Here is a 20,805-nt window from a genome sequence, read left to right as displayed (position 1 = left end):
ACAGCAGTAGATGGCCAAAATGCTCCCACCCTCATCTTTAACATGGGCCTCTGCTTAGATCAGGATGAAACATCTCTGTCTGTATCAGGATCTGCTCCTAAGTGCTGAGCACCCTCCATATATGACCAAAATGGGAGTTGCAGTTGCTCTGCACCTCTCAGAAGCAGACTCCAATCTGTTCCAATATAAGTTTATTGGGAACAGATCCTGGGCTCCTTGTGACTAGCCATCACAGCCCCCCACAGTCTGGGTGCACTCTCCTTGTGGCAATCATCAGGATGTCTCCATCAATGAAACAAAACGCCCCCGGTGTTTTGAACTGTGTGGCAAAGCCAATCTGGACAAATTGATGCATTCTAGGGGAGATAATGAAATTCTGCTGCTGTGGAAGAGAGGTTTGCAGAAGCCAAGAAGGGCACTTTAAAAAATGCCTGAGACAAAGGCAAGCTGCAATTTTCTGGGTTAACTGCCTGGATGCCAGTGGAAGGGAAGAGACAGAGTTTTCTTTGTTCAAATGCCTTATGCCTCTGTTCCAGGAGAATGGCTTGTAACCAGCTTTGCATTGTGTGAACAGGCCTGGCTGACACTATTTGCACAAATGGCTCAGTTGAGTGAAGACAAAATAAGGAATTCCTTGAGATTTTGGACAGTGAGGTATCCACTGGAACAGCCACCAGACACTGAAGGCTGCAATTTTGTTTTTCTCTTGGGGATCAGGTCAGAAAATGCAATTGTGTGATGTAGTCCTTTCCGGCTGCACTGAATCTTAGATGCCGAAGGTTAGATACAAAACTCTCTCTCTTCATCCTCTGTCCCCAGACTAGGAAAGCGACTCTTCCTTTCAATGCCAGAAAATGAACAAGTTCCAGAGAAACAAGCCGGTGATACAAAGGACTGAGAGACTGAGTTTCTGGAGAACTGTATTGAAAGACACAGGAGTGGCAGTAAAGTCAACAGTTGAAACGGTGTCATTCACAAAACCACAGAGATATAAATGGACATGAGTAATAGTTTTCACTGCAGGGGATTATTTCAGTAGAAGCAAAAATGTTTGTATGATGTCTTTAATTCCATGTAAACCACTGGATTTAAACATTCACCTGCAATATTTGCATCCAAACATCATGACATCATGCTAGTGCATGAGAGCCTGAAAGTGAAACCTGCTAAAACCAAAAAGAAAAAAGAAATAGTTCATTGTCATTGTCCAAGATTGCGCAAAAAAAAAAAAAAAAAGAGGCAACAGTCTAAATGTGTAAGAAGTGCGTTTTTAATTAAGTTATCTTTCAAATCTAATAAAATAAATTTCTTAAAAAAGTAATCTTTTTGATTAAAATCTTTCAGACAAATAAGTTTGCATTGAAGATCACTCCACTAGTTAACCCATCATCCTGTACTGATACCTTGAATTATTAATGGTTATCTTTTGTCCACTGGAGAGTACAAACCAATTTGTGCTACTCCTTGAAGTTTCTTAGTGCTGGTTCATAATTTGCTAATGCTGAGTGCCTACTTCTATGCTCTAACTCATCATATGACTTCGTAACATAATTAGTGAGGAGGTGAGGCCAGGTAGTGAAGAAAAACAGTAATGTCTAAACTAGCCAATATGGCATATCATGTGAAGTGTAAATGCATTCTCCAAAGGCAGTTTTCTGTAGGCCAAAAGTCTGTTCTTAATATGACAACAACACTCTGTAAGTTTACAAAGAGGAGAGGCAGCTCCTGATAGGATACTCAGTTAAGCAGGAATCCTACAAGGTGATACAATTCCAGTTCCAGTTCTGGGTTTTTCCTCCGATGGGATAAACAATCATGCTCAATAGAATGGCTGTTATATTATATTAACAAATGTCCAGCAGATACAGAATGCAAAGCAACAAAACCATTGTCATATATGAATTAAATCAGCTATTGAACCGCAGGCTCCAGTAATCGGAGGGCAAGAGCACTAACCTGTTAGATCATAGAGCTCCACCTTTCTTAACTTATTCTAGCTCCTTTCTAATAAATAAATGCTGTATATTATAATATGCAATTCTTTTACTTATGCCGCTGCAAGATGCTTGACTAACAATTTGAAATCCTCCTGCAGGACAGATATAGTACAAACAGAAAAACTTCTATGGCGTTGCACAGTACGCCTCGACTCTAACCTAACCATATACATGCAATACTTTGCCTTTCAGCTGTGATTGCCAATAAGGGTGCCAGATGTTGACAACTGTAGGAACCTGTCTGCTAGGAACAGGACTGGAGGATCATCTCACATTGATCTCCCAGCACCCGACAGGTGGTGATTACCATTGGTCACTAGAGGATTCAAAGAGCAGTAACCTACTAGTTACATAGGACACAAAGCTTTAAGGATTCCTGAGCCCTTTCACACTGCGCAATGTAGACGAAAGCCAAGATTACCAGTCAACAAGTTTGGGGTGAGCAAATGGTCACAATGCAACACTGGACATTTGGCTCCCTGATAATTCAGTAATCTTAGTGTGATTGTGGTGAATGCTCTGGCCCAGATTTAAAGTGTATGCATATGGCAAAGGAGAGAGACAGCTGCTAACTGTTAATACAAGTGACACTGTAGTTCCTGTTCAGATGCCAGCATGTAATGGATTATAAAATGTATAATCTAATCACAGAACAATGAAAAAAGACAAATAGAATTACCCTGGTCTGGTTTGCAGAATAAGTGCTGTGCTTAGAAATCATGAGGAACTAGGTCATCTTCATGAGAAACATCATTGTTTCCTGTCACTCTCCCCACATATCCTCAGTACCTTTCCAGAGAAGGCCCAACTCTGCTCTTCTTTAGCTGCTCTAAACCAGGAGTGAATGAAGATCTGTCCCAATGGAATTACTCCAGATTTATATTGGTGTAATTGAGAGCAGAATTTGACCCACACATTTGACAGTGAAAGATCAAAGATTCTATGTACCCTGCAGAAGTGTCTGAGGATTCCTCTAGGAGGGTCTCTAGTGGTCAGAGCAGAGAATTAGAAGGAAAGAGTCCTGTGCACACCTACCTACCCTCACGCCTCTGGGGAATTTCTCAGGCTGTCTTCAAATGTCAGGACTTGGAGTGGCAGCACAGCTGTGGATACTGCAGGAACACTGCTGCTATCTCTGCAACTAGAAAGTGACATTGAATGTGATAGGGGAAAAGAGAGAGAAAGAGAAAGGAGTCCTATCCAGAGAAGCTGCAGCTCTTAAGAACCTCAGCTGTCTGGATTCACATGATGTAAGAGTATATTATTTGTCTGATTATTAAAAAAGAATAAAAAATTACATTTCTTTGATGCCAATCATTTTCCCCAGACAACAAAAAGAAACCAGGGCATGGGAATAGGGACAGGTGTCAGCAGAGAGGACACACGATTTTCAGTTTCTCCTACAGGCTGATAGTAGTCAGTGTCTTTGCAACTGACTCATTGCGTGACCATGGACAGCTCAACATCAATTTGTGCCTCAGTTTCCCCCTTTGTAAAAAGGACATTTACCAGGGATACCAAAGGGGGTTGCATTGATTGAGGCTTCAGAGGGGTGTTGAAGTTTCATTAATCACTGTTTTCAAAGTGCATCAAGGCCCTCAGCTGTAGGGCACTGCAGATGTGCCGGCTATTCTTATTGCAGCAAATAGGCTCTTGAGCACCGTGACGAAAGCAAACCTGAAAAAGCAGATGGAGCTCTTTCACCAGCGTGAACTCAACAGACAAATATCAACATCAGATGTGCCATTTAAAGGAAGTCATTGAATTCTAGTTATTTCTGGAAGCGCTTCCACTTGTCTGGGAGGCAGTAGCTGTGCACAGAGCTCTCCCTTGTGGTAAAAGCTATGACTAGCCAGATAGAAGCTTTTAGGCCTGAATGTGATCATCTTCTAGCTTCCAAGGCCAGAAGGGATGTGTGTGATCACGTTGTCTGACCTCCTCTCTAGCATAGGCCAATAAAACATCCCCAAATTAATTCCTAGAAAATAGCTTTGAGAAAAACATCCGATCTGGATTTAAAAATTGCTAGAGATGGAGAATCCACCATGACGCTTGGTAAATTGTCCCAATGGTTAATTACTCTCATGGTTAAAACTTTACACCTTATTTCCAGACTGAATTTGTCTAGTTTCAGCTTCCAGCCATTGGACTATGTTATGCCTTTCTCTACTAGAAGGAAGAGGTCATAATCAAATATTTGTTCCCTGTGTAGATACTTATCAACTGGAATCAAGTCACCCCTTAACTTTCCTTTTGTTAAGCTAAATAGATTGAGCTCCTTGATATGGATATATCTACACAGGGATAAAAGACCTGCGGCACAGCCCATGCCAGCTGACTCGGGCTTGCAGGGCTCAGGCTGAGGGGCTGCAGAGCTGTGTAGACTTTCGGGGTCAGTCTGGAGCCCGGGCTCTAGTATCCTCCCCCTCGTGAAGTCCTAGAGGCTGGGACTCCAGCCTAGCCCAGATATCTACACAGCAGTTTTCCTGTCCCAGAGCCTGAGCCCTATAAGCCCGAGGTAGCTGACCTCAGGCTAGCTGCACGTCTTTAATTGCTGTGTAGACATACCCTATCAGGCATGTTTTCTAATCCTTTAGCCATTCTTGTAGATACCGTAAGGTCTGTTTCATACCAAGCCAGTAACACATGGCAAACTTTTCCATATGTGCTTTTAAATCATCATTTTACATACTGTCTTCGGACTACAAGATATAGCCCATCTGTCAGCCCAAAATTTGTCTCAGAAATTGGGCATTATCACTATTGATTACATGATCTGATAGTGTATTAAACTGAGGTTTTAGGAAATCATGGTCACGTTAGGAAAATGTTTAATAGATTCCCCTGCTACAGTTAAAAGTCAGAGGTGTTGCACATGTGCACTGTTCAATGGGGTTCTGATCTCAGTTGGCAACAATGAAATACAAATAAAATAATCATCATAATAGTTAATAATAATAAGCCCTGACAGGCAAAAGGTTACTTTCTGAACAGAAGTGCTGATATTTTAACCCCATTCCCAGCTGCTATATAGTACCGCAGGCTTTAAACAGACAGTCCAAGCAAGTAGATTGAATGCTATACTGGACAAGTGCATTTCTCTGTTGTTACATAAGGCACTGGCTAGCCTGCATCTTGAATTCTGTACTGGAGCTAGAGTGGGACAGTGATTGCAGGACAATGCAGGGATATCTGGGATCTTTTTACATTTTTGTCAATTACTTGCTGGATCACTTAGGCCCAAATGTCCAAAGGGTCCACTGGGGGGGCCTCAAGTTTCAGGCACTCTGCATGAGACACAGTTTCAACTAAAGTCAATGGGGCCTGCAGTTGCTTGGCACCTCCAAAAACCACCCCACTCACTGTCCCCGGAGCCCCTTACAGGGACGCTCTGCTCCTTCTTCCCCACCACCCTGCTGATGGTCCCCTGAGCCCCTTACAGGGACTCTCTGCTCCCTCCCTCTGCCCTCCTCCCCGCAGTCACTGCCCCCAGGGAATGTGTGTGCATGAGCGATGGGTGGGGTCGGGGAGAGTGTGTGTGTATGGGGGGTACAGGTGACAAGCTGTGACTTCTCCTCCTCTACTCCCTCCTCTGGAATTCCTGCTATTATTAGAGTGAGTGTGTGTGTGCACATGTGTGTGTGCACGTGTGTGCGTAGAGAAAGGGAGCAGGAAGGTGATGGATAGGGAGAGCAGGGGTGTGCAGAACTGGGGGAGGGAAGCCTGAATTCCCTTAAAATCTTCTAGAATGTGGGACACTGAACATGAGCCCGACCCCCTCTTCACATTATTTGCTTTCGCACAGCTCCCCAACTCACCCTCCTCTTGTTCAGCTGTTAATGGGCCTGCGTGAGCAAGAGAGAAGCAATTCCACAAACACCGCAGTCTTTCACACACACTCTGTCTTTCAAAACCGCCAACATCTGACAGGGCTCTGCCAGCTCCGTGCTCTCTAGTGACTGAAGAGCTTTGCCTCCTAACCCTGGTATTTCAGGCAGGAAACAGGTAGGCTCACGGACTGAGGCAGTGCAGCTTGTTAGACTGCAGGTGCCAGTGTTTGACAAGTTGTTGACCATTAGTCCTAATGGCCTGTTAGATATTTGCCTTTGGCTTCTGCACAGCATTCCTGTCATATCATTTACAAGAACTCAAGCAATCCTGCTTCATTCTGAGGCCCTGCAGTATGCATAGTACATAGAGAATACAAAGCAAAACTGGTTTATAGTGAACTGGCAAATAGGAAAACTGCATGTGGAGAGAGAGCAAGTCCCATGTGAATTCAGGGCGATGTACAAATTGCAGTTCCACTCATCACAAACCATCGCTGACCACAGCGCAGCTGTTCGGGGAGAAAAATGGCTTTGCTGCAAGAGTGTTACACCAGACAATGGGAAAGTATCAGTGAGAACACCACACCTAACGGAGAAGCTTTTAAGCCCATCATCACGGCAGATGTTCAAAGCTCCCTGGAGCCCTCCAAGCACATGGGGGAGGCAGACTGGATGAAATCCATGTCCTTTCACCTGGGCTCATGTCCAGCCCCAAAATAGCTCTTGTGCCAAGTCCAAAAAAAAGATCACATGAGAGGGGAAAAAAGTAAAGCAAATGATTTTCCTTATTTGCTTAGTTTGTCCTACGTGGGTGCCAGTACAGAGACCTGAGCTTGCAGGGGCTTCACTACCTCAGGGTCCCACCTCAACCTGCTCAGTAATGGATGCCAGATTTTGACTGGGACCCGACAGCAATCTGGATTTGTTAGTGAGCTTGGTGATACTATTTTCACTTGGAGCTCTTTTTTTGTGAGCTTTTCTGTGTGTCTCTCCTTTCAGGATCTTCTTGGCCTTCAGTGAAGAAGACCGATCTGGGAAAGGGCCCCCCTGTCCCAACACAACACCTAACCGCCCCATAGGCAGGTCAACAGCATCGCCTTCTTTAGGGAAACTCTCTTCCTTAGCTGTTGGAAGGAACTCCCTTCCTCCCACAGCTCCAGCCCTGTTGCTCCTACTTTTCAGCAGTGTGTGCTGACCAGAGCAGAAAACAGCCTGAAAGCGCCTGAGCCTGAGAACCAAGGTGAGTGTTACAGGACCTCAGTCCCCTCCGGGGTTCCCTACAGGGCATTCTGCGTTGGCACAACAGTGGGGAAGCTTCCCAGTGGCTTTGATGTTTGCTCCCCCCTCTCAGATGATCTGCATTGTGGTTTTTGGGATAATTGAACTCCCACTGAAGCTTACAGGCTGGGCTGGCTGTAACAATCAGGGTTTTTCTTGATCTCCGTGTTTCAAGTCCTGAGTCACATTTGCTCTGCTGCAGCAGAAAACTAGGATTTCTAAGGGGGCGGGGGCTCGAGAAAGGGGATTTCTCCATTTCATTTTTGTTTCCAGGTTGTATCTGACTGAATTACACTTCCTGAGCAATTTGACCATTATAGCCCCAAGGAGAATATGAATCCAAGCCCTATTACGTGGGGGGACGCTGGATGTGTCATTTTAAACAACTCTGCAGGAAACCTATGTTAGGTGAAATGGTTTCTGTTATTGCTTCTTCCTGGTTTTGTTTTGGGGGTGGGGGGAAGAGAAAACTAGGGGGTGGCAGAACCACATACTCCGTGTGTTTGTGTGAGAGAGAGAGAACAAGCAGTCACACCCACGGCTTCCTGGAGGGAGAAAGTGGCTCTTTAGTTAAGTGTTTACTGTATTTCCAAAGAGCCCAATAAAAAAGTACAGTATTTATGGGGTGCAGAGAAGCGTCCATATGGCTGAGCATGTCAGGAGGAGGGTTTATTACTGATGCCTAGGGCAGGAGTTAGCCACAGGAAGAGGGTGGGGAAGGGTAAAATAGTCCCGCAGTGCAGTGAGGGTTTTGTAATGTGTCGGAATAGAGGAGGCTGAGGGGAGTGATGCTAAATGTAAATTCTTTATGGACACATACACATGTGCAAACACACCCATGCTTTATGTACCTTGCGGTATAGACAGATATTAAGAAGGCAGTATAGAACGGGAGCTCTCTAATAGCTTAGGACAAGTTATTTCTGACCTGTCTGCCATTGATTGACAGTACACAGGCTGCTCACTGTGCTCAGAACTCTATGCTGGTGAATATTCACCTGTCCTACTCTGGTGCATGCTGTTGCTGTTTGCTGTTAAATGGCTGCTATATTCCACCCCAGAGGTGTCTGTACTTCAAGAGTAGAGGAAATTATGCCTGAATACAGTGTACAGAGTTAATAATATCTGCAAAACAATTTGAGATGAATAGTGCTGTACCACATTATTATTATAGGGGCAGCTCCAGAAGTTCTCACTCAGTCAAATCTCCCATTGTGGTCAAGGGGTATGGTAAGAACAGAGAAAAAGTTAAGAAAGGACTCCAGGATTTGGCAGGATTTTTTCAGTCCTAAGTGAATGAATCGGTTTCTTGTGTTAACCTGAGTAACTTCCTATGCTCTGCTACTGATAACATCTGTAAGATGAAACTGAGAGCTGGAGAGATGAACAGATGCCAGGGCAGGGAAAGAAGGTTTGTACCATCTACATTCAGTGATAAATTTTTAAACAGCATTTAATCAGGTTAGCTAATACTTTTGTTAGTCTACAAAAAGGCATCAATGTATTTCCTGCTAGGACTGGATTTCCAAATACTTAGGCCATGATCACACAACAAATAAAGGTATATTTTAACCATGTGGTAGCTAACAGTTGTTAACTAACACACACTGAAATCCTAGTGTAGACAAAGCAAGGTGTAATTTTAACATGTGTTAGTTGGTTAAAACCCCTTGACCATCTAAACCTGTTAAAACTACAGTTTACCTTGGCTAGAGTAGGATTTAAACATGTTAGCACACACATTTTCCCTAGGGGAGGTGAGGCCATACAGAACAGCAGCTTTCATGGAATTTCCACTGAGGCCAGACATGCTATTGTTTGCCTGAGGAAGCTTATCTCCTTGGGACTTCCAGCCAAATTTGTTAGGCTAAAGAGCTTTAGAAAATACAGGGAAGCCTCAGAACTTCTGGATACTTCGCCAAGCTTCAACTCTCTTGAGGCCAATCTATCCCTAACCTATCCCGGTAGTATCACGGGAATGCCTCCATCACAACAGCACCTTCTTGCATAGACTCCCTTCCCATTCTGTCACCTGTGCTGCTTGAAAACAAAGAAAGAGAAAACCCCACATTAAACACTGCACTACTGGGGAGTTCCTACCATTTGCAATCCAGCTTCTCAATCAGACATTGCGTCAGTCCCTGACATTCCAGTGAGGCAGAGTGGCCTCCCTCTGGACCCGAGAGGGAGGACCCATTTCGCTCCCTGGGGTGGGTGCAGCCAACTTGGCCCAACCCCATCGCAGGAAGTGCAGGGGCAGGGCAGGAAATATAAGAGTAGGGCCCTGCAGCTCAGTTGTGAGCAGACCTGGGAAGGAGGCAGATGTCCCTACTAGGTAGCTAAGCCCAGGGGCGGCTCCAGACCCCAGCGCGCCAAGCACGTGCTTGGGGCAGCGTGCCACAGGAGGGCAGCAGGCGGCTCCGGTGGACCTCCCGCAGGCGTGCCTGTGGAGGGTCCACTGGTCCCGCGGCTTCGGTGGACCTCCCACAGGCGTGCCTGCGGAGGGTCCGCTGGTCCCGCGGCTTCGGTGGACCAGCGGACCCTCCGCAGGCATGTCTGCAGGAGGTCCACCAGAGCCGTGGGACCGGCGACCGCCAGAGCGCCCCCCCGCGGCGTGCTGCCCTGCTTGGGGCGGCGCAATTCCTAGAGCCGCCCCTGGCTAAGCCCTTTCTGAGGTCCAGGACCGGCTTCAGAGCAGATCAGAACCCTACTGGCCCAGCAGATGGAAGGACCCAGGGAAATACCGAAGGAAGCACCACCTGACTGTTAGCCAGAGCCTGGCGGTGGTGGCATGATGCCAGGAGAGTCGGATAGGAAGTAGCCCAGGGAAACCAGACATTGGTCCAGTTGAATTGCCAGGACGTGAGGCAGTAATCTTACATTTCCCCACTGAACCGTGGTGAGATAACTCGCCACTGCTAGCATCCTGGGCTGGGACCTGGTGGAGTAGGGTGGGCCTGGGTCCCCCTATCCCTGTCCTACACCTGGATCTGGCTGCATATTCACCTAGGCCAGAAGGCCTGCACCTGACTGTTGCTGTTTGTCCCAGCCAGGAGGCTAAGGGCTATAGACTGTTTGCTTGCTGTGCCCTGCCCAGAGTGCTGGAGCCACAGGTTATTGTTGCTTGCCCAGCCATGAGGCTGTGGGTCAAAGACTGTGCAATTCCACAGGAGACCTAAACCCTAGACGTTTGGTGGGTACTCCAACCAGGGGCTGGAGCTATGAGCTGAAGGGCCATGTGCTGGGTCCTCTGGAGGAGATTGGAAGTGTGGAGTGGGCAGGTCCGTGACCACAAATCAGGCCACCCCGACAACATCTGGCCTTCCTCTGGACCCAAGAGGGAGGATCCATTACACACTCCAAAATGTTTGTTTGGATGTGTGCATGGAGATAAATGAATCTGGAATTTGATAAAAGTTAGACCCTTGCCCTTGCTAAACAGCCAATAAAAGAACCAAACGCACAAAGGCATGAGGCAAAGAGCTGGGAAGAAAAAAAAGAAATACTCCTTTTCCTTCAGCAGTTTTTCTGATCCCACTTCACCACAATCTACTGTTTCCTTGGCAATGGAAGCCTCAAAATAAACAGACGCCTGTTAGGCTGTGTCCAGTAGTCCATTCAGTTTAATCATCTGCCCAGAAGAAAACCTTTTTAACATGATTTACATAAGTCCTGCTGCAGTGCTGGCTGCCTGCTGGCAGCTCTGCATGCAGATCAAACAGGTCGCTTGCACTTCTTTACTGGTCCTCTTGTCTGTCAGGTGATTGTCGCACATTTATTTTTAAGCTCTGTCATCTTGTGGGGGGAGGGGAGGGTGTCCGTCCGCCTAGCCATACACAAGGCCCTGAGGCTGAAAGCAGCTGAAGAGTTAGAATAATCCAGCTGCCTCCAGTTCATACAGAGCTTTCTAGCTTCCCTGATAGTACCCTCTTTGGAATGATTTAAACAACCTGATGTGCATGTTGCGGCTTGTCACCTCTCCGCAGAGCTGCAGGAGCAAGGGAACAGGAAAATCCTCAGCACAGAGGGAGAATTGCAGCAGCAGCAGAGTGGAACTGCACAGGCATCAAGTGGAGGTGAAACCTGCAGCATTGCTGACACTCCTTCTTTCCAGTGTGACAGCAGCGGCGTTTCCTGCCTAACGCAAACACAAGTCCCAGAGCTGCCTGCCACCCCTCTCTCAGGAGCACTGTGCTGCAGGTAAGCTACCACCATCCCATGTGAGAATCATAGATAAGGCTGCAGGTTGAGGATGCATAGTGATGTGTGTGAAGGGGAGAAAGGGGAGAGATGGAGGAGAATGGTTGCAGTAGATGATGCTGTGATTCTTGTAAGTGCTGCAGGCTCTCAGGAATAATGACATCTGCAAATCTCCAGTGCTACAGCTAAGTTTATACAATGGCAGAGACTGTGGCCCCTAGCACACTCCTCCTCATGCTTCATATTTTTATAGCACACATTCCCTCGCAAAGCCTGACTACAGCCGGGAAGCATGCAGCCACCCCTGGAGGGAGGGAGCAGACGGCACACTGTGCAGAACTGGGGCTGGGGGGATTCTGGCCAAGTATAGACGAGTAAACTGCCCCAGTGCTTACAACAAACATCCTGGGACCTTTAAAGGCCATTCAGAATAGACAGGACCGTCATCTGAACGCCACACACGCAGTAAACGGCACAGAAGGCAATTTATCCATCCCAGGAGGAGGGAAATTGATCCCATCAGGACTACAAGTAGTTCCTGTGAGTCAGCCTATTTCAGCACTGATGCTTATACCAGGAAGTCATTATCGCCGATAACAAGGGCCAGGCTGAAGCAACAGAGTGGGATTCTCAAAAGTGCCCATGTGAGTTAGGACCACAAGCCCTCTTGAAAAATCACTGGCACTTGTGCTACGGTGACCAGATGTCCCATTTTTCAAGGTACAGTCCCGTGTTTTGGGACTTTTTCTTATATAGGCGCCTATTACCCCCCACGCCCTGTCCCGTTTTTTCACAATTGCTGTCAGGTCTCCCTAACTTGTGCTCCTTACTCACATGAGTTCAATCCTTGAGGGGGCCATTTGGGGATTGGTCCTGCTTTGAGCAGGGGGTTGGACCAGATGATCTCTTGAGGTCCCTTCCAACACTAATAATCTATGATTCTATGATTCTATGAGCACTTTTGAAAATCACAGCTGAGTCTGTAGTGGGCTGGAGCCACCTGCCCCAGCTGGGCAAAATGCTTCCTGGAGCTCTCATGGGCACAAGGGGGCAGGCCCTTTTCACCCCCTTTACATAGGGGCAGCATGGGCTTCCCCTGTGGCTGGTGTAATAAATGACTCTGTCGGGGCACCATTTCAGATTTTTTTTGAGGGGGGTGGAGAGGCAACTTTAACTATGATTCCAGGGGCTACTTAGGCTACTCTAGGTTTTTTTTGCTGATAACTTAGAAATTGGCTGACAGGAGCACTGTATCTAATTCTTCTATAAAGAAAGAAAACTATGTACACAAACACCAATTAAAGGTATATTTTAGGATTAATTGTAAGTGTAGAATAGAAAACCACATCTGAAAAGTGGAATTATTCCAACCTCTATCAGTGTGTGTGTAGATGAGGGATTGTTTCAATTCAAGAACTGGCACCGCAAGCTAATACATTTCCCACTGAAGTGAAGAACATCATGAGGTGGTGAATTATGGGATTTGTAGGAATAGGCTGGGAAAAATCAAGATGAACATTTACATGATTGCCAGATTTCTACTGCATTACGAGCTCAAAGTCACTTAATAACTATCCCCAAAATAGCCCTATTAATTGAAACAAAGTTTTGTTGTTTTTTTTTAAACAACTTATCAGACTATACCTTTAAAAAGAATCACTATCTAGAACAGGGATCGGCAACCTTTGGCACGCGGTACCCTGGCGGGCCAGGCCGGTTTGTTTACCTGCTGCGCCCATAGGTTCGGCCGATCGCAGCTCCCACTTGCCGCAGTTTGCCGCTCCAGGCCAATGGGGGCTGCAGGAAGCGGTGCGGGCTGAGGGACGTGCTAGCCACCGCTTCCCGCAGTCCTCATTGGCCTGGAGGGGCGAACTGTGGCCAGTGGGAGCCGCGATCGGCCAAACCTGTGGACGCAGCAGGTAAACAAACCGGCCCGGCCCGCTAGGGTGCTTACCCTGGCGAGCCGTGTGCCAAAGGTTGCTGATCTCTGATCTAGAGTATAATTAAATGATGGGTGTTAGTAGCCTGGATCTATAATGAACAAATTTGGGCAGCCAAATCTTATATATTGTTCAGATTGGCTTGAGTTTACGTTCACGGAAAGGTTTATACAAATAGTTATGATAAATACAAAGGATTACGTTGGAAGGAGGTTCCTAGTGTGTTACTGTAAGGATTGGTGAGAGTAAATATCACCTCAATGATATTCACAGATGGCACTCAGGTTTGTGAGACCCTGCCACACCCTCCGAAATGTTAAAGAATTAGAACAACAGGAGATAAGAATGTTTACCAACCGGAAGAGAAGGAGATACAGCAGACAGCTGCTTCAGAGCAGCAGTTCAAGGCCAGTAGCTCCTCAAAAAATCTGGGAAAAAGGTCCTAGAAAAGTGCAACCCCACTCTCAGGAGATTTGGTGAAATCCAGGCATTCACAGAGGAATCCACATTTCTGCATCACAGCCTATGGATCCGACCTGACCCAAAGCCCACAGTAGACAAAGGAAAGACTCCCACAGACAAGTGGGACTAGATAGTAGAATAACTGGCCACACTGGGCTACTGCCATTCACTACAAATTTAGAGAGCTGGAAAAAAGTTGGGAACATTTTAAGTGTAATTAAAACAATATTTTTGGTGGCAGCCGTTCATGCTTGTTTCTTCACCGCAGGGAAAGATTACAGGTGGTCATCCATTCTGCAGCGCTGCTCTTGCAGCCTGAAACTTCCAAAGCTAGGCTGGCTGTGAGGATAATTATCCCCTGAATGTGCCTCAGGCAGCAGCCCCCGCCCTGCCTCAGCCCCGGCTGAGCAGCCCGTCACAGGGGTTGCTCCTGCCTTTTTAACATGTCAGCTTGTGAAGGTGAGGGGCAGATCATGATGCAATCTGCAGGAAGCATCTTCAGACCTTCCTGCCACCACTCCCTCAGTGTGTTTGTTTAAGGAAGAAAAAATGCTGCAGAGGCTCCCAGCTCTGCTATTGGCGCTGCCAGATACTCCTCTGCATTCTTGTTTGCTGAGCAAAGAATAGGCCAGTCAGGGGAAGGGAGAGAGGAGCCAGTGGCTCCCAGCAGGTGGTACAAAACTTGGGCTAGCAGGGGGGCAGGAGCTCCCCTAAATGGCACCCCTGGACTCTGCCCCCATCCAATCATTCTGAGCAGCTGGGGCCCTTGGGCGTGCTACAAGGCAGCAGCTGTTGTACTCCAGATAGCGCAGGGGCTGGATCTATGGCCAACTCCTACGAAGTGGGTGTGGGCTGAGAGAGGGTCACTTGTGCAGCTGCGCAGGGGCCGGCCACAATTAATAGCATTAATTAATTACTGTTTAATAATTAACACTGAGAAGGATTTTTTAATGTCAGGTCCTGAGTTCCAGGAGGGAGGCAGGAGGACGTGAGTAAGAGTCTGGGGTGGGAGCAAAAAAGCCGTGGAATATGAGGTGAAGAGAGAACAAGAGAAGAACATGGGCAAAGTCACAGCATAACACAGAAGCGATCACACAGCTGGACAAAAGAGAACAGTGGAACTGGGACAGAGACAGGCGGAGATACTATTCATCCAGGGAAGGGGAGATGAGAAGCAAGAGAATGAAAATAGTGGAGTGAAGTGAGGAAAATAAAGTGGAGACAGATAGAATGTGACAGAGCTGGCAGGAGGAAGAAAGGAAAACGGAGACACTACTTTATGGTGAGTGAGTTTGACAGTTTCTCTCTGCACTTCCCTGGCAGAGACCCTGTCTCTGCATGTTTTGTGATGAGACGGGGTGGCTATTTGGCACACAGAGGTTGTTGACGAATATTGCTGGCTGCTCTGGATTCAGTAGTTAAGTAAATAGGGGAAAGGGCAAAGAAAATAACAAGCTTCACGAGAAAGCACATTACACCCACCTGCAAGTGGAGACTTGGCTGCTGGAGAAATGTTCCTTGAAACACTTTTCCCCCCGGTGTTAGGAACGCCACATGCACTCCAGTCCAAGGAGTTGGGCTCTACTTTTCCTGCAGCAGAAAGGGGCTGATGGTGGCAAAAAGATTCCTCCCTCCCCTGTTCTTTTGTTGCTAAAATCTATTAAAGTTGGACTACAGGGCCTCCTATAAATGATCTTGTTGGCCCTTCCCAAACTCCTAAGGCCAGGCCAGACCAAGCTGCAGCAGCACAATGAGACAAAGCAAAAAAATGGTTTTGCCAATAGTGCTTCATCAGAGCAACCTGGGTAGCCTGGAAGCCTAATAACCCTTGGAAGGGTCGCCTATGAGAAGCACACACGGAAATATCTGTGCAAACAAAGGTATACATTTTAATTGGTTTCAAAGGGCAAGACTCCACTTGGGGGCCAGGTAAATCAACCTAAGATAAGCCGACTTCAGCTACGCTATTCACGTAGCTGAAGTTGCGTATCTTAGGTTGACCCCGCCCGCAGTGTAGACCTAGCCTTGGTGATGATAAGGCAGCACAATTCTTAACTGTTTTCCCTGTAATACTGGGCTAGTTCCTCTTCCTCCAGCCACATAAATATGATTCAGCCATTCAGAATACAGCCTGAATACGTGGCGTGGATTAAACCTAAATCGACTTTGGATCCACCAAACTCTCCAGCCGAACATATAACTTTGGAGTCTCCTGGACAGACTTCTTTTCCCAGCCTCACCTCTGCCCATGGGATAGATTCTCCCTCCCATCCTCTGTAATGGACTCTGGCCTGCCTCCCACTCCTGAGCCCTTGCTCTTCCTCCCAAATGAAGTATCAGAGGGGCAGCCGTGTTAGTCTGGATCTGTAAAAGCAACAAAGAATCCTGTGGCACCTTATAGACTAACAGACGTTTTGCAGCATGAGCTTTTGTGGGTGAATACCCACTTCTTCGGATGCAAGTCATACCCACTTCTTCGGATGCAAGTCTTGCATCCGAAGAAGTGGGTATTCACCCACGAAAGCTCATGCTGCAAAACGTCTGTTAGTCTATAAGGTGCCACAGGATTCTTTGTTGCTCCCAAATGAAGGAGTTCAGCAAACACCTGGCTCCATCTTCTTCCATTTATTTATTCCATATCAGTATGGCAACGACTTAGTCATGGATATTTTTAGTAAAAGTCACGGACAGAACACACGGCCCGTGACCTGTGCATGACTTATACTATAAATACCCATGACTAAATCTTGGGGTGGCCGCTGCTGTGGGTGCACCCCAGGGGTCACTGCTGGGTGGGGACTGGGGCCAGCTGCACCAACTGCTGGGGGCTGCCGGAGTGGCCACTGCTTGGGTGGTCACCGGGGCGAGCTGCCCGGCTGGCCCCAGGGCCACTCCAGCAGCTGCCAATGCAGCTGGCTGCAGGGCTGCCCAAGCAGCTAGCTGCAGAGCCGCTCGAGCAGTGGCCAGTGTGGCTGTCCCTGGGGCCACCTGAGCAGCTGACTCCCTGAGCAGCTGTCCTCATTATATGTCACTTTCTGTCCTTACGTTAACATTATCGGTGTTTTTAACATTAACAGTGTTTTTAACGGTCTATCCAAGTCTTTATCCAGTGCCCATACCATGATATCTGAGTGGCCTTGAAATTGCAACCTCTTGTACTGCAGGGATTCAAACCCACTGCTACCCTACTGTTACCCTTTGATATTTCGTATTTATGATTTCACTCCTATGATGGGAAGCTGGGGTCCCCAGAATAATGAGAGAGCAAATCAGTCAGCACTGGGCCACTAGTCACAGGACCACTGAGAAGAGCTGGGAGGGATAAACAGAACTTGCCTCGTATGCAACGTTTTAAAAGGATTAGGTCAACCATTGCTAATACTACTTGTCTGTGTGAAGCAGTGTGTGTTTAATTGGAACCTCCAGCATTCAGACTCAGGCTGTCTCTGCTTTATTTGAGTTTGGCACTGAATGCCCTGGGGTAAAATTGCCTTTCCGGTAATGCACACGGCACAGTCTGTGCTGTTCTCCTGTTAAACCAAATGCTGTGTCTAGCTTTGTGCTGAAATCACATAGCTGGGCTTCCCTGGCTGATGCCCGCATTCCTCCCACCCACACCCGACTGCTCCTGGGTTATTAGTGTGTGCTACGTGAGCTACCTCTAAAGTGTCGTGTCCCGCTGTGCTGCAATAGACTCCCTCACACTGGATGCTGAACTAAGCAGAGTTAATGGTGTAGATGGAACACGTGGTGGTACTGGGGCTGCTTGATAGCTCAGGGGAGTGCTATTGGAGCATGGAGCTGGTCACCTTTCAAGCACATGTTCCAGGGCAGTTGTTACCCTGACAGTTATTTGCTTTCATCATCTACCAAACGTGGTGGGCTCTGTCAAGTCCATAGCGGACAAGCATCCGTACCACAATTGGTCCCTTGGTAGAAGGGCCAACAACCGAATGGATCTGGAATGGAAACTATCCTTCCTGGGGGGTGGGGGGGAAGCTATCAGTCTTGTCAATTAAGATTGTCGGCTCTTTGTGGCAGGAACTCTCTCTCCTTATGTGTTTGTGCACTACCTAGCATTATGGGGCCCCTAGGTACCACCCTAATACAAAAAATTACTTCCCCAAAGTCTGTGGGTGTTCAGAGCGGCTGGTTTGGGTCAGGCCTCTCTCTAATCTTCACCCTTCCTCACAGCCTCGCTTGCTTTGCAACCCCCACCCCCTCCAGAAAGAGGCACTTTTTTTTTTTTTAGTATGACTTCCTGTGGAATTCTGTAATTGTGTGTGGTGATTAGAAGAAAAATATTTAAATAACATCAAAGACCCCAAAGCAGTCACCATGTGGTGGGAGGATGCAGCGGTTGAGTAGCATATAGCAGTTCAGAAACAATTGAGATTCTTGGCCAGCTGAATGTTCAGGGGTTAGTATGTAATTACCCAAATTACCTAAATTTGGAATTTCATCAAGGTACTACTGAGCCTAACACCCCCACCCTTATGAAAAGTGCTCTAAGACCTGTTATTACCACAAGTGGTCAGGACCTAAGGTTTGTCTCATTTCGAAGTCTCTCTGGGCAGTTAGCACATCTGGTACGAAGGCTTTCCTCCAACTCTTTCCAACACCCACAAACGCTCGAGAGGGAGAGTATGCTATAGTGATGCCAGACTCGGGAGAAAACAGCTCTCCCGTGGTAGTCTCGTTTCCTGATAAATGGAAATAATATCATAATATCAGTTCCTATAACACACACAGGTTCCCATGAATTTGTTCTATATAAACCATTTCCTCCTCTTGATTCATTCACACTTCATACAGCAGCTGTATTGAAATTCAGGGATATCATTGCAAATGCATCTCACACTGAAAGTTTTCCTGTAGCTCTTTTACTAGGTGGAGAGCCATGCTCGTGCTATTCATTAAGGCAAACTGAAAGACCTAACTGCAGAGTTCTGGGTTTCTTCTGCAACAGGTGATGTCATTGCTGACACCTAAAACTGAGGGAGGAGTTGCACAAGGTGTTAGTGACGGCAACTCCTATTATTGGCAAACATGACACCATGAAGTCGTGGCTTGGCCGGTCCGGTGGATATGGGAGGATCTGAGTCTCAAGAGTTTAGGTTTTAAAAGGGACTGTGCATACAGGTTATACCCCACTCATCTATTCTGTTAATGAAAAAGGAACTTAATTCACTTTTTTAAAGAGAAGTTTTCAGTTCATCTTTAAGCTCTGGTGTAATGGTTCGAGTGTTGTGAAAGATGCCCTTTCACCCCACTATTGCAGTCGGATCAACACCCTGGGTTTGTTTAGGAGGCCTGTGTTTCAAGGACACAGGGATAGCATGACTTCCTCTGGGAGCCCACATTTTGAATGTATCTGGGGTGATTTACTGTACCCCAAAAAGGACTCCTAATAAATAATTTCACACTGCCAATTTTCAACTAGAGCCTGGTTTACGGTCTTGGAGGGATTATGCAGAGCACTAGAAATATGACTTGCGAAGCTGGCTCTCCTCATGTATTTTAAATGTTTCACTGGATGTGGCATGTACGGATAGAGTAATGGGGTACAGTGGAACCTGTATAAGAGGTCACCCACCCTCATAAGGAACTTCCTGTCTTCAGAGACCGCCCCACAGCACCCCCCAATGGACTGAGTACAACTCTGCTATGCCTTGATTAGCCGCCCACCTCTACTAAACAACTTATTTGTCTTGCAGCAGTGGTCCGGTGTGTGCTGTACAAACACAAAGGAAACCAACCTCTCTCAAAGGGCTTACAGTCTCATTTGCACATTTATGTTATCCCATGGGAAAGCAAGCATCATAAAATTACACCCGCTGCAGATAGTAAAATTTCCCAACATAAGCTATGTATGAATCTAAACCAGGGAGGGGTAGAACTCCTATGGTTTGGTGCGGGGTAAGTAAGCACCTGATCGTGCAGCCCAATTGTCCAAATGGCTGGAGGGTCAGATCCTACTAAGGTGTCAGTCAGTAAAGGTCCATTTAACCTTTGAGAAGACAATGTCACTGGAAGCAGAATAGGCTTTGTGGCAAGATTTCCACTGCTTCCAGTCAGGCTGGAAGTAGCACGAACAAGAAGAGCCTCATGTGGACTCTTTACTCCATTGTGTATGAAACACAAGTGCAGAAGCCTCAAGAAAAAGAAAAATAGTGTTTACTAAATTTTACTGGAAATGTTTCAAACCTCCAAAAAAAAATAATAATCCCCAACCGCTTTGCTTTTTTGAGGGCTGGGTGCTGGTTTCATGTATAATATTACTATTATTATTAAGTATTAAGCATCTTCAGGTATGTTGGGCTGGGGAATCCTAGCATGCTTGGCCAAATTCAGGCATATACATGCTGAAGAATAAAAATTAGTCAGGGGGAGCATCGAGAACTCTCAAGGCAGACAAAAGTGAGTAATACTATGCCTTCCAGCCTGGACAGAGAGCTCAAAGGGGAGGATGGGTGCAGCCCTACGACGAGTTTTACTATGCAAGTTAAAAATAAAAATATCACTGAAAGGCAGAGGTGTGAATAGTTTGTTTCTATCAGATTCTATATAGATGTAAAGGGCATACAGTGAAACCCCTCTGTCAGTCTGCAAGCATAGAATGCCCAGCCAGCAGGGAGAAAAGACTGGAAACCGGACCAAAATACAGCTTATAATTATTAAGATATTAAACTAAAAATCGGTTATTGCTTCCTAGCTAAAAAGTTGACTTTTGAGTTTTTTAATTATTCCTCTAAAGATAGGTTTATTTATTACATACATTTGTTTTTGCAGTTGAAGATTATAATGTCTCTTTAAAAATGCTTTTTCATGCCTCTTCCTGCCTATTTTTCCTTGTGCAAATAATACAGGCTTCTTGAGAAAGGGATAAAAGTAGTTTGGTTGGATCTCTGTGTGACGGGTTGGACCCCCCCTCCCCCTTCTGGGATGCCACCTGATGTACTGGGATTTCACTGAGCCTGCCTGCTCCACTAGCCTGGGCTCCCTCTCCCTGTTTTGCTGAATTAGGCTCTCTGGCCTCTAGCAGCACACACACAGGTATGGACGCACCAGCTGTAGAATCACACAGAGTCTGCAAAC

General features: G+C 46.6%; 1 protein-coding gene across 6 annotated transcripts in view; it reads left to right on the top strand.

Annotated features, from left to right (window-relative positions):
• Positions 1-6,653: 6,653 nt before the first annotated feature.
• The window catches only part of FGF1 (fibroblast growth factor 1), a 61,117-nt gene continuing 46,965 nt past the window's right edge, over positions 6,654-20,805 (top strand). For 2 of the 6 annotated variants that reach the window (XM_039484864.1, XM_039484868.1), the window contains exons 1-2: positions 6,654-7,067; positions 11,092-11,305. The gene's annotated coding sequence lies outside the window, so the exon portion shown is untranslated. Of the gene's footprint in view, positions 7,068-7,495; positions 7,514-10,752; positions 10,866-11,091; positions 11,306-14,601; positions 14,990-20,805 lie in introns of those variants that run through there. The other 4 variants (XM_039484866.1, XM_039484865.1, XM_039484871.1 and 1 more) reach the window with 4 other exon arrangements.

The sequence above is a fragment of the Mauremys reevesii genome, linkage group 8 (assembly GCF_016161935.1).
Source record: "Mauremys reevesii isolate NIE-2019 linkage group 8, ASM1616193v1, whole genome shotgun sequence".
Taxonomy (NCBI): domain Eukaryota; kingdom Metazoa; phylum Chordata; order Testudines; family Geoemydidae; genus Mauremys; species Mauremys reevesii.
Note: the sequence above shows the minus strand (reverse complement) of the source record. Positions and strands in the feature narration are given on the sequence as shown.